Source organism: Eschscholzia californica, unplaced genomic scaffold (genome assembly GCF_041429995.1).
Source record: "Eschscholzia californica isolate CP2 unplaced genomic scaffold, dmEscCali1.0.p SCAF_5, whole genome shotgun sequence".
Taxonomy (NCBI): domain Eukaryota; kingdom Viridiplantae; phylum Streptophyta; class Magnoliopsida; order Ranunculales; family Papaveraceae; genus Eschscholzia; species Eschscholzia californica.
Genome location: NW_028238472.1, coordinates 13,458,582 through 13,472,013, shown reverse-complemented (window position 1 = coordinate 13,472,013; position 13,432 = coordinate 13,458,582). Strand labels below are relative to the sequence as shown.

The 13,432-nt window shown below is 35.2% G+C and overlaps 1 long non-coding RNA gene across 3 annotated transcripts; it reads left to right on the top strand.

Moving 5' to 3' along the window:
* The first annotated feature begins 647 nt into the window (after nucleotides 1-647).
* On the top strand, nucleotides 648-5,536 carry LOC147537229 (uncharacterized). Of its 3 annotated transcripts, XR_015225672.1 has the most exons (6): nucleotides 648-833; nucleotides 1,500-1,556; nucleotides 2,023-2,092; nucleotides 2,768-2,956; nucleotides 4,177-4,251; nucleotides 5,055-5,536. It is a non-coding gene; the product is annotated as an uncharacterized LOC147537229 (long non-coding RNA). The 3 variants fall into 3 exon arrangements; XR_015225670.1 differs by lacking the exon at nucleotides 2,768-2,956; XR_015225671.1 differs by lacking the exon at nucleotides 2,768-2,956 and having other exon boundaries at nucleotides 653-833; nucleotides 2,023-2,065.
* Nucleotides 5,537-13,432: the final 7,896 nt, after the last annotated feature.

The following is a 13,432-nucleotide window of genomic DNA, read 5'->3' as shown; positions in this document are numbered from 1 at the left end:
TAGTAGAGCGAAGATAGACAAAAAGAAATCGTCAAGTAAAATTCATGTATGTTTAAAAAAAAATTACTTTACTTCGAAGTTAAAAGCTAAAAGTTTTAACTTTAATACAAAGTCGAATTTTAACTTAAATGAAGTCGGTAATTTTTACGTACCAAACTAACTTTTTGACTTTTCTATTTAAATAAGTAAAAAAGTAACTTATTTTAGTTTTGCCAAACAAAACCTGAATGACACCTATATTTAGTTTAAACATATTTCTCTTAAAAACATTTGGATTGGACCGTAATGAATATTACAAAAGAAAATATATTAATAATATTTTATTTCTGGTTGAGATTCTCTCTTTCGGAACAAATTTCAGTCACTCATAATCCACTACCACCAATCTCATCAAAAAAAGTAAAAATAATCCATTACCACCACCATCCATTAACCACCACCCTCGCCACTGGTTTCCTCCAAAGAGATAGTGCTTTTTCTCTTTTTCTTTGCTTTTGTATTTTCAAGTTTATCTTGCCACTCTTGTCTAGGCATGGGTGTGAGCAGCAATATCTTCTGTTGGATCAAAGATTCTTATCCACTTAAGAAATCTAACGGTTGTTGGTAATCCGTATATCAATCAAATCCGGTGAAAGCCCACACATTTCATCCCACTTCCCGATGACCTGATCAGTCCCTATCCAGCCTAAATTCTTGACTTGGACTTTCTCTCTCCTACCCACTCCACACTCGTCTTCCCCTTGAAGACCAAGAGTAAAAATGGAGTCCTACTCCTTCCTGTCCCAAGGCACCTTCAAACCCTAAACATCTCGATTCGATCAAGTACAGACAAGGTACGTGAGACCGACACGTCGTTTGCTTTTTTTGCATGAAGTAAATCTCTTTGATCTATCTATAGTACTGCTGCTAGTGGTGGTGAAAGATAGAGATAAGATATTTTTTCAGATATAGAGAGAAAGAGTCTATAATTACAACTGTAAAAACAATGAAGAAGTAAAAAGATGTGAAAAGGGGTTTCAGTTTTATTATATACAAACCCTAGTTTAGTTATAAGTCATCATCCTCTTCTTTCAAGAGTTTTGTTTCTTGAATAGATGAGTTAGAAGAGATAGAGAGAGTTCTCTATATAATGGGGTGTTTGTGTTGTTCAGATCTGATTGTTTCTCCTTTGTTTAAAGATTGACAGAAGAGAGGGGGCTCACTCAAGCAATTGTTATAAGGGTATACAGTTGTTGGTGTGTGCTCATTTCTCTTTCTGTCAGTCTTCGGTGGTGGCCGGAATCTCAATCTCTTCCCCGTCACTCTCACCAATTCCCCACTCTCTTTCTGTCTGTTTAAGTATCATCTAGTTGGAGGTTGAAAGAAGGGAGTCACTATTCGCTGTTGAACCATGAGGGGAACAAAAATATTGCATAAAATTAGGGTTTTTTTGAAATATTTTTCTTTGATTTGTTATTTATAGAGTTATGTTACTAGTAACTGTTTGTTTTTTTTCGTAGATGGGGCTAAAATGATGAAAACTTGTTGGGGAACAAGATAAAGGTGACAGAGAGAAGGTAATACTTACTAGTGATATTTTTTTTCTCAAATTAAAACCATATATATGTATCACCATTAATTTATTTTGGATACAGTAAGATTCGAAATCTAGTCTCCCCATTGCAGAAACACATACGTTACCACGCAACTAAAGTTGGCTTTACGAGTTGATGTTGAGTGTTTTCAAGTTGTAAACCTTATTCTCTCGCGAAACTAAGCATTTATAAATAATTTAAATGAGTTTTGGGATGATATGCCTTTTCTTGTGTAGATTTTGGTGGGTATTTCATGGAATACTATCTCAATTATGTTTAAGTGAATGCATGTGTTTAAGTATTTTCATCCTAAAGTCTTGTTTCAGTCCAACAGGAGACATTAGAATATACGAATTTAGATTCATAAGTTGCATAAATGTTTTGTCGGTTCTTATTCTCTTCGAATGCAGTTCTAATTTATGCTCATTTCCTTTCTTCATTATCTTAGGTTTTTTCTTTTATTTGGAGGAAGCACAAATGAGATGGGTCAGGTAGTTATTGAACATTTGTCTATAAAGGTATTATGTGCCATTGTTTTTGTTCCCTAATCAATTGAATGTTCCCTCTTCAAAAAAAATGTTATAGGTTTACATTTCAAATTGTTTGAGTCTAATTAGAGGTTTGATAATTGATACCGCGTTTTATTAAAAACCAATTCAATATGGAGTGGAATTCAAACGTAGAATGTATTATGCTAGAGCAAATAGTTTATGACAATTGAATTGTTAGTATTACTAATGCCTATACTAACCTTCCCATCGAATAATCTGTTGATGTGCTAGAGCAAATAGTCTCGCTATGTTCAAAACCTATGTGCATTCAAACTACAGATTATGTCACTTTTAGGAGAGGCTTGAGGAATGTTTCTATCTTTTCAATTGACAATTAAAGTGTAGTTTGAGATATTATTTTTTTGAATGAAGGCAAAATATGTTATTAAGCCAAGAAGGCAACCAAGACGGTTACAAATATGAAAGATGGTAGTGTGAGATATTCATCTGTGATATTTGTTACGACTTACGATGTTTGTCGTAAGTATCGATTAGAATTTCTTCAAGAGAAATTAGGCTTTCAAGTAGATTCTTAAGAAATACGATAACGGAGAAGAAATACATTTGCCTTGGAGCGTATAGATCTCAAATTTTTTTGTTAAAAATCGTGGTAAGCCTTTTCTCTCACTTTTATGGCAATAGGTTAGCGTTCCTTCTAAATAATGTTTTCTACTTTTCTTCAACAACAACAATGACGTTGACTAGGGGTATTGTAATGAGGCTAGTCTAGCTAAGCGTGCTAAAGTGCGTAAAGAAAACCCCAAGGAAGGTCTCAACAAGGTGATGCAATCCCCTTTTCAACCACTGCTTTTGCTGCATGCCTTAAACAACGTAGGTCTTCCTTCTAAATCAAGATTGAAGTTTTATCTCTTTTTCTTGAGATCCCCTTTGTGTCTTTTTATTGATGAGATATTAGGCAGAAATGTAGGTTGCTCGTGAAAATGTAATTTAGCTATTTGTCTAAAAGACGACATGGTAGAAATGGGACATGAGATTTATGGGATTTTGAAACTGTATGTGGATGGGTACAATTTGTGTCTGGATGGGTTTTCTTCAATTCTATATCGCTATTGTTATCTAAATGTTTGACGAAGAGTTGAGCTCGAACTCCTGCAAAGAAAGTTTGGTAGGGTGGTTCGCGCCTAGGGACCTCGTGCCAGCACATTGCCCTCTTAAAACGGACTTCAAGCTTTCATATTATATTCCCAATTTGAATCCACCTTGTTTATGTATTCCATATTGTTGCTCGTACAAAATATAGATAAGGCTTCTTGGAGAGTGCAAAACACCCTACTTATATTGTAATTTTTGGAGTCTTTACACTCTTCCCCTTGTGAACCATAGCACGTGGGACTCTCGGTTAGTCGTAGAAATGAAAAAGGTAACAAATTTTGCGTTGTGAATTTTTAAGAGATAAGGCAAGTAGTATATAACTACTTGCTTCATTTTTTTTTAACTTCCTTCGATATACTAGCTAATCCAGTTGAAGTTCTTAGCAGATACTGGCTGTGGTTGGTTTAACTCAATTATTGATATATAATAGAAATGCTATTCGTTAATTTCTTTGACCATTTATTCGGTAGTTGGTTTGGAAATTATCAGTTCTTATCTGCTTAGAACGTTAGTAGATAAACGGCTCAGTTTATGGTCAATGAGCCAAAGGTGAAGGACATTGCCTCTTCGTCAATATTCTTGTGTCCTCTATATCGATTTGGATTTAGAGAGTAGTGGAAGCCTATGTTTCTAGTTCTCTTAAACATTGTTGTGAACTTCCAGTAATGGATGTGTTAACAAGTAGCCTATAGTTGAAGAAGAAAGTTTTGAACTTGGAATCTTAGAGGTTATACTGTAACTGTAAGTCCTCTGAATTAAAAGGGGGCAACAACTGTCGTATCCATACTATGTTGGAGATGTATGTGTAATCCTAATTCCTGTAGTAATGGAACTAGGGATTCCAATCACATTAAAAAATTGAAGGAATCGTCTGGACTTTGAAGTAGAAAATAATGTTTTTATTCTTGATACTAACTGATTAAAATTTTAATATGCAGTAAATATCTGAACAACGGCAAAAGGACTGCTAGTCCGTGGGAGGATGTGACTTGTTACGATTTGCAATAAATCATGTATGTATATGTTTTGGTTGGGTTTTTCTCTTTATGGTGATAGCTTGCCATTATGAAGATCTTTAACTCATTTTACTATATGGTCAAAAACCCGTGTTACGAAAGTATAAATCAGTCAAGTTGTTCCATTATTGTCGACTTTTTCTTTGATAATTTCTTGTTGACTTTCACAGGCTCAAGAGCCTTCATTCTTCCTTGTTAATTCGGTCAGCCGTCATAGAATACTTGAGAATTGATTAGATAAATATGAACTAACACAAGATCTTCCTAGATACTTTGATTTCTAATCAACCTTTAGGCGTAATGTCGAAATATTATCCTTCTTTGTTCTCCCTATCTCGTTATTATAAGTAATTACCATCTAGGCCAGTTATACATATGACCTGAGTTTTTCTTCCCATAAAGAAATGATTTTTACTTGAAAACACATTACTTGCATACACATTATTAGGTACATAATATCGTGCTTCTTTGTTTTTCTCATTTGAATTACTTAAGAGGACTGGCCAACAAGTGGACATATAAAAATTTGTTTTGCAGAGAACATGATTGAATGCACGCCCCCTCACGTGTGGCGTTCTTTGAGCCTAACACGTGTGTTTTTTTCTTTACGGGTGACGTGGAGCACGTGTGGCTTTTAAGCCTATCACGTGTGGGCCTAGCTCTGATACCATGTTAAGTTTGTGGTCATCACTCAAAACCAATTGGCAATGAGTGGAGAGGGCCTATAGGTTATATTCTTGGTTGCTAGTTACCCATTCTCCCATGTGGGATTATTCTCACACTGAGTCTTTCTATTTAAGGAACCCATTCAGATATTGAAGATGAGTAGAAAATTCCCCCTCATGATGGATTGGGGTCTCTCTGATCCAGCTATTTTCGCCGCCTGAAAACCTTCAAATCTGAAGCCACGTTTGAAGAAAACTTTCGCCTATGATTCCAATCTATGTTCTTCTTTTGGAGGCAGTGAGGGAAAGTAGCAGTTGCAGTATAACAAGTTCCTGCATTGAAGAAACGATGATTGCTTGGAAAGTGGAAAAACTAGTACTATTTAGTTCTTTCTTTCCTGAAGATAGGATTTCAGTCTATGGTGGGGAGTAATCAGTTTTATTCTAAGTTATAGATTTCTTGTGTTTGTGTCTGTTATTAGGATACTTGTTATTTCATGGAAATTGGTGTGAGGATGTACTTATCTATATTGTACTGATTCTTTTTTTTGTTAAGTTCTTGTTATACTGATTCTGAATATGAGTAATAATATATGTTTTTTATATTTGGTTTAAAATTAGATCTAGATCAAAGTTTGACCTGCTATATGAATCACAAAAGATTTTGACAAAAAAATTTCCTCTGGCGGTTGTGATTTTCATCTCTTAACGGCTTAGATTTGGTCAAAGTTTGAAATCACACCCGCCACATCAGCTGGGAACCTTTTTTTTTATCAAAATCTTTTGTAACTTTATCATTTCCCGTGCTAAAATGCTCCCGATTTTTTAGGGCGGACCAAAGGATGATGTAGCAGGTTTGATTTTTGTTTTTCTCCTCACGGTCTGACCAGGGCCGACCCTGATATTTAGGTGGTCTGAAGCGAAGTCTGAAAATGTAATCTTTATATTCTACCATATCATAAAATGTATAATTACAGGGAAAATTGTAGGTAAGTTTTTTTTACCATATTTATATAACACAATAGTTTTCTTGGTAACTACAATTTCTAAAATTTTGTTCTTCTTGCACTTTTAGATGCAGATTCAGTAATAATCATCAAATAATCAAGACGGTCGATCATATCCTTTTCAGTAGATAATGTAACTAGCTTATTTAACCTTTCTTGCGACGTAGTAGATCGAATATAAGATTTAATTAACTTCAATTTAAAAAAACTTCTTTATGCAGAGACAACAGTAACTGGTATGTTTGGTGTCATTAACATAATTCTATAAGAAATCCATGTATTCGGGTAACAACTTTTCATATCTTTCAAAAAATGTAGCACTTTCATTGGTCTTTTGATCTCTTCTGGTAAAAGACGACTTTCAGTTCAGAAAATAAGTCTAGTCTGTCCATATCATATGACTCATTATGCTTGAAAAAGGTTTTAAGGCAACCACATAAATCTCTCAAATCATCATCATCTTAGGACTTTAACTTGTGAAACTTAAACAGAAAATCAAATATTTCTTTGTGCCTCTAAAATTGCTGGAGTCTACTCTTAAATGAAGTAAGAGCCTGATCTATTACTCTAAGGGTGTGTTTGATATCTTCTACTTTCATGAAAATAAAAGAATTTCCGTGGAAAGAAGTATTTTCACCGTTTGATACGAAGTATGTTTCCATGACTTTAATTCCCTATAGAGAATCTATTTCCATGAAATAGTCTACTTTTAATTCCTTGCTTCCCCTCGGAATTAGCTTCCGTGGAAAGTCAAAAATTAAAATAATTTTTTTTAATTTTATTTTCGGATACTTAAAATTTAATATTTATTTTCATATATATTCAAAATGACATTTTTACCCAAAAAAAACTATCAAAACAAACTGTTACTTATACATTGGACAAATGACATATTTGATCTTCTTACCAAATGACATTTTGGCTTTATCTAGTCAAAACTATATTTTTAGACTTTTTATAATATCAAATTGACATTTTACACATTCTTACCCTCGTATAATACCAAAATGACTGGTTTACCTTTATGTGGCCTGAATGGCATTCTTACCTTTATCTTGTAAAAATAGTTTGTCTACACTTTTATATTAAAAATGACATTTTTACCCTTTTATGTTAGTAAAATCTCTTTTTGATCCATACGTTGTCAAAGTTATATTTTTATCTTGTTTTATAAACAACTTGACATTCTTACTCTTAAGGTAGCAAAATGACACAAGTGTAAATAATTTTGACAAGATAAGGGTGAAAATATTATTTAGACAACATAACGGTGAAAATGTAGTTTTAGCAACATAAGGTTAAAATATCATTTTGACTACATAAAGAGTAAATAAAAGCTCTTAATTGAAGATAATATTTGTAGAAGTTAGTTGTCAAACAAATAACAGAGTTTGTAATTCCACGAAATAATAAATGACAACCAAACGAAAAAACTCTTATTTTCACGGAATAAATTTCATGGAAGACTTTCTATGGAAACCTTTTATTTCCATGAAATTATTTCTCTGATATCAAACACAACCTAAATCTTTTATATGGAGATAAATATTAGGTCATTTTGACAACTTGGTAAACATGTTATTTAGTAAGGTCAAAAATATCATTTGCCCAATGTATAAGTAAAAGTTTGGTTTGGTAAATGTTTGGGTAAATGTGTCATTTTGAACACATATGGAGATAAATATTAGGTTTCAAAAAAAAGGTACCCTAATATATAAAAATATTTTTAATTTTGTTTTTGACTTTCCACAGAAGCTAATTTCGAGGGTAGTGGTGGCCAACGGGTCGTGTCAGCCCGGAAACGGCACGGCATGACCCGCTTATAAGGCAACACGGCACGGCACGGAACGTCGCGTGCCGTGTCGTGCCGACCCGTCACGGGTCAAGCGGGCCGTGGCAGGTCTGGGATTTTAAGCTCCCAGACCCGTCAACCACGGCACGTCAGGAACGGAAACACGACCCGCCACGGCTCATGGCGTTCCTAACCCGCCACGACACACTAACACGTTAGAAACGGATACTTAATTTACAAAATATTATTATTATTTTGTTGAAAATAGTTATTAATTAGTAAAATTAATAGTTAATAATATTATTAAGTAATAAAATAATATAGATTTTAAAGTTTAAGCCAAGATCACAACGTTTGACTTGAAAATTATTTAGTGGTTCATTTTGTTATGTTTGGAAACAAGTGACCCATTAGTCACGACCCGACACAGCAACGACGGGAACCGCCACGGAAACGGCACCGCAACGGCTGGACCGTTGTCATGGGGCGTTTCTGTTCTCAGACTTTGTGGTCTGGGAACGACACAGCACGGCACGGTTCAAAGCCGTGTCTGGCGTGCCCATGGCGTGTCTAACACGCCACGACTGTCAAACGGGTCGTGCCGCCACGGCACGGCCCGTTGACCACCACTATTCGAGGGGAGCAAGGAATTAAAAGTGGACTATTTCATGGAAATAGATTCTCTAGGGAATTAAAGCCATGGAATTATACTTCGTACCAAACGGTGGAAATACCTATTTCCACGAAAATTCTTTTATTTCCCTGCAAATAGGTGATATCAAACACACCCTAAATGCTTCTTCAGCTGACGTTGATGTATCTTCACATGCATTCTGGTCAAACTGTTATTGATGTTGCACAAAATGTTCAATCATTGACTGACGTCAAGAAGTCAAGAAAAGACCATAGCCCGACGGGTCAACCCCGTTTCAAGGAAGCAGGACCGTTAGACCGAAGAGATCCGCCACCTAAGCCCAGAACTGGAAGGTCGGCCAAATCTCGTAAGGAGCTCCAACCCTGTTTAACTTAAGCACAATCAGGTCCGCCGTGGGATTCTCAAGAAGTATAGAGGGGTCCACGTAAGCTAGGTCGATGTCTTACACCCTGAACATGGGAAGGCAGAAGCTTGTGGCACGCTTACCGATTTAATCTCGAATCTTCTTAAAGATCTCAATCGGCTAAAGATCTTAAGTGTTTAAGTAACCTGGGCTTCAAGAATCTCGAAGGAGGAAACATCTCCTCGAAGATCTATCAACTCGGTAGGATATCTACAAAGTATCCTTGAACACAGGAACTTCTAATTATCTTAGATACGAGGTAAACTCAAAAGGGAAACCCTAACCAAGAACAATAGTCTAATTCTCGAACGGTGGATCACAATCGCATCATCTACACCGTCTATCACAGACGGTCCAAATCGTCCTATAAAAGGGCATTACATCACCTTCATCAAGGTAACCAGAGTAAGTTCAATACACTCAATCGTTCCACAAGGATCAGTCAATACTCAATCTTTTAAACTGCAAAGAGCGCAATCTGACTGTCTTGAGCGTCAGAGAAGCTTCTGAATCCTTTGCAGGTTTTCCCCCAGGTTTCTTGGAGCTAGGAGCATAAGGGAGCATCTTCAAGCCTCCAGACGGAATTTCCATCATAACAGATGTTGTCATGCATCAAATCTCGATTCGCTGACTGATACGGAAAGCCATTTTTTTACATCAACAGTTAGTTTCTACGAATAATACATTTTTCCCGAAATTTTGGTTTGACGCCTATTTTAATGGAAATCTCTTTAAATTTCCATTAAAATCTCACTTCTCTATAATCTTCAAAATAACGAATGAGTCCAATTTCTGGAATACAACATTAATATCTATATCTTCAAGTTGAAGTGTTTTGCTAAAAGAGTTTGCCGTAGACAAAGTACTGTGTCAAATAACCATGGTAAGAAGGAAATCGAAATTTTCAGTCTTGTTTTAATACATTTTCGGCTCATGAACCGTTTTTGACTCATCACTTGTCTCCACCAATTCTTCTAAAACTTCTCGTAGTTATGGAGCTTGAAAACTTTTGTTCTTACCCCCAATAACTCAATTCTCAATAAACATGAAGAATTGAAGGTGAGATGGATGGTAAAAGTTGAAGTTGGATACTTGGAAGCCGTAATCGAGAAGGAGACGATTTACTCCAATCCCGTTTGAAGAAATGAAGGAAGATTGAGTTTTTCAAGATCTAGAGTAAAGAGGTCTTTAACTCAAAATCAAAGTAAATTGTCGGCCCACCACTTTATTAGGCCGCGGTTTTGGGGAATAAAGAATAGTCTTCGGAGAATAAATTCTCTAAGGAATCCATGTTTTTTTGTATATTCCCGGGGGAATATTTTATTTTATTCCAAAAATTTAGTTGATCAAACATTGCCCCCTAATCTTCATCCCTTTTATCACCTTCACCACAATAACTTCCCACCACCACCATTTCGACCACCATCATACCCTTTCTCTTTCCTCTCTTCTCTCTAACTCATTGTTACCCTCTATCTCTCTCTCTTTCATTGGAGATCACTCTCATTATTTCTCTCGTTGTAGACACTTCTCTTTGTCGAAGCAGTGTCTGTGTGAGAGGGGGAGAGAAACAACGAGAGATCGATTGAGAAACAATGAGAGTTCAAGAGAGAAACAATGAGAGTTTGAGAGAGAAACAATGAGAGTTCGAGAGAGACACAATGAGAGTTCGAGAGACATACATAGTCAGAGCAATAGAGAGATAATAGGAGATAGACAATGAGGAATCGAAATAGAAAGACTAAGAGAAGAAAAGGGAAAGAATAAGAGATAGATGGTGCGAGACATAGGGAGAGAGAAAGAGAGCAATAGGAGAAAACGATAGAGAGAAAAGAGAGAAAGAGAGAGATAGGGATTAAGAAGATGAAGATTAGGGGGCAAGGTTTGATCAAGTCAATTTTTAGACTAAAGGGTTATTTCCTAAATAGCTCCCAACTTTGTGACCGGTTTCCTGCCTAGCCCCCTACTTTATCAAAAATACCTAGATGGCCCCTTTTTAAGATTTCGTTATAACACCGTTAACTAGTCATCATTTCTCTCTCTTCCATCTCATCACTTCTGTCTGCCACCTCATCGTCTTCACCGGACCTTCAATCCCAAAAAATAAAATAAAAAATTCTCTCTCTAAAAAAAAATTTCTTTCTCTCTCTCTCTCTCTCTAGATCAAGAACAGATATCTTCTCTCTCTAGAATTCTAGAGAGATAGAGGGAAAAAAAATTAAAAATATTTTTTCTTAGAGAGAGAAATTTTTTTTTTGGGTTGAAGGTCGCCGACCGGAAAATTGACCGGTCGACGACCTTTGCCGGTGAAGATGATGAGGTGGCAGAGAGAGGTGATGAGATGGAAGAGAGAAATGAAGACTAGTTAAAGGTGTTATAACGTATTCTTAAAAAAAGGAGCCATCTGGGTATTTTTTATAAAGTAGGGAGCTAAGCAGGAAACCGTTACAAAGTTGAGGACTATTTGGGAAATAACCCTTTTCTTAAATAACGGGGTCTTTTATGTATTCCTTAAAAAATGTGTACCTTGGTGGCCCCTAAAACCCGGTTGCCTGAAGCGGCGTTTTGTTCGCTTTAGGCTAGGGCCGACCCTGGACCTGATCAATTAGGGCTCGTCACAAAATCGGGCCGTTTAGCAATTTAGTTGGACAAAAACATAAAGTCAGTTGAGAAGGTTCCTAAGAAAGTCAACCAGATCCCAAGAATTGAAGGGGGGGGTAGTGGAGCAAGACTTTCGCGGACTCTCAAGAGTCCGCGAAAGTCTGAGGCATTCAAATCCAGACATTTGAGAGTCCACGAAAGTCTGAGGCATTCAAATCCAGACATTTGAGAGTCCACGAAAGTCTGAGGCATTCAAATCCAGACATTTGAGAGTCTATGAAAGTCCGAGGCATTCGATTGTAGACAAAATATGTCCCAGACTTTGGTGGACTTCATAGTTTGATGAATTTGTGAAGGATTTGGGACAAATTTGGAAGCCAAAATGTCTTTCAAAAAACAAGAGACATTTGAAGTCCATCATGTGATCAAACAACAATAATAATATTAAAATAATAAATGTCTACCAAATGTCCATCAATGTCCACAAATATTCACAGATGTTTACGAAAGTCGAAAAATATATTTTTGAAATGTTAGTATAAATATATTATTTCATGTGATTAAACAATAATAATAATATTAAAATAATAAATGTCTACCAAATGTCCATCAATGTCCACAAATATTCACAGATGTCTACGAAAGTCGAAAAATATATTTTTGAAATGTTAGTATAAACATATTATTTCATGTGATTAAACAATAATAATAATATTAAAATAGTAAATGTCTACCAAATGTCCATCAATGTCCACAATATTTACAGATGTCTACGAAAGTCGAAAAATATATTTTTGAAATGTTAGTATAAATATATTATTTCACGTAATTAAAAAATAATAATAATATTAAAATAATAAATATCTACCAAATGTCCATCAATGTCCACAAATATTCACAGATGTTTACGAAAGTCGAAAAATATATTTTTGAAATGTTTGTATTAATATATTATTTCATGTGATTAAATAATAATAATAATATTAAAATAATAAATGTCTACCAAATGTCCATCAATGTCCACAAATATTCACAGATGTCTACAAAAGTCGAAAAATATATTTTTGATTAGCACAAATATAATATGCATTACACATTTTGTCAATGGACTCAAGATCTTAAAATGTCCCCAGGACATTTTGTCTATGGATCAAATGTCTTGAAATGTCTATAAAGACATTTTGTCTACAAACTCTCAATGTCTTGAAAATGTCTATGAACACATGTTGTCTATAATAACTCATCCGAAATGTCTTGAAATGTCTACGGGACATTTTGTCTATGAAAGTCTGTGAAAGTCCCGCTCCACTACCCCCCCCCCCCCCCCCCCCCCCCCCCCCCCGAAACTGGATTTTAGATTCCCCATTGTCGTGGGGTTGTTTTCTTTATTTTGTGAAACAAGTCATATTATCTTTTTTTGAGTTTTTAGCCGAATTAAGTTAGGTATGTGTCCAATAGTTGATTAGAGGAGAAAAAGGGAGCATTAAATTCTAAAACACTAAAGAAAAGAGTTTATAATCTCTTTCTCTATCTCTCCACTAAAGTCTTGAAACAAAAAAGAAATATTTAATGACAACCAAGAGGCTAAGTTGGGAGCACATCGGTTGTATCTTCATGTATCTTTCTTATAGTATTTGATTATGACATACAAAATTAAAATATTTAGATTATCATAATGTAATTTTTTATGCTCGATAAATTTAGAGTGAGCTGTCACCTTATTTATTTTATGTTAACAAAATTTACTGGAGTTAATCTATTTATGTGCAGGATTTGAGATTCTTTTTCTAGGAGGTTGACTTTAAAATGAGTTATACAATGTAGATTCTAATTGAGATTAGGTTTAATTCTTATCTCCTACTTTGGGGAGTGTTTCACATTTAAACTTTTGTTCACATAGTGGTATACATTTAACTAGGATGATGCAATCTAGGCTTTCGTAAGGGCTTAATAATTAAGTAAATAAGAAATTAAGGGGTTGCAAAATACTACACAAATTCTTGAAGTACTGTCTAGAAAAGTACAAGTTCAAAATCCGACAAAAACAAAAAGATG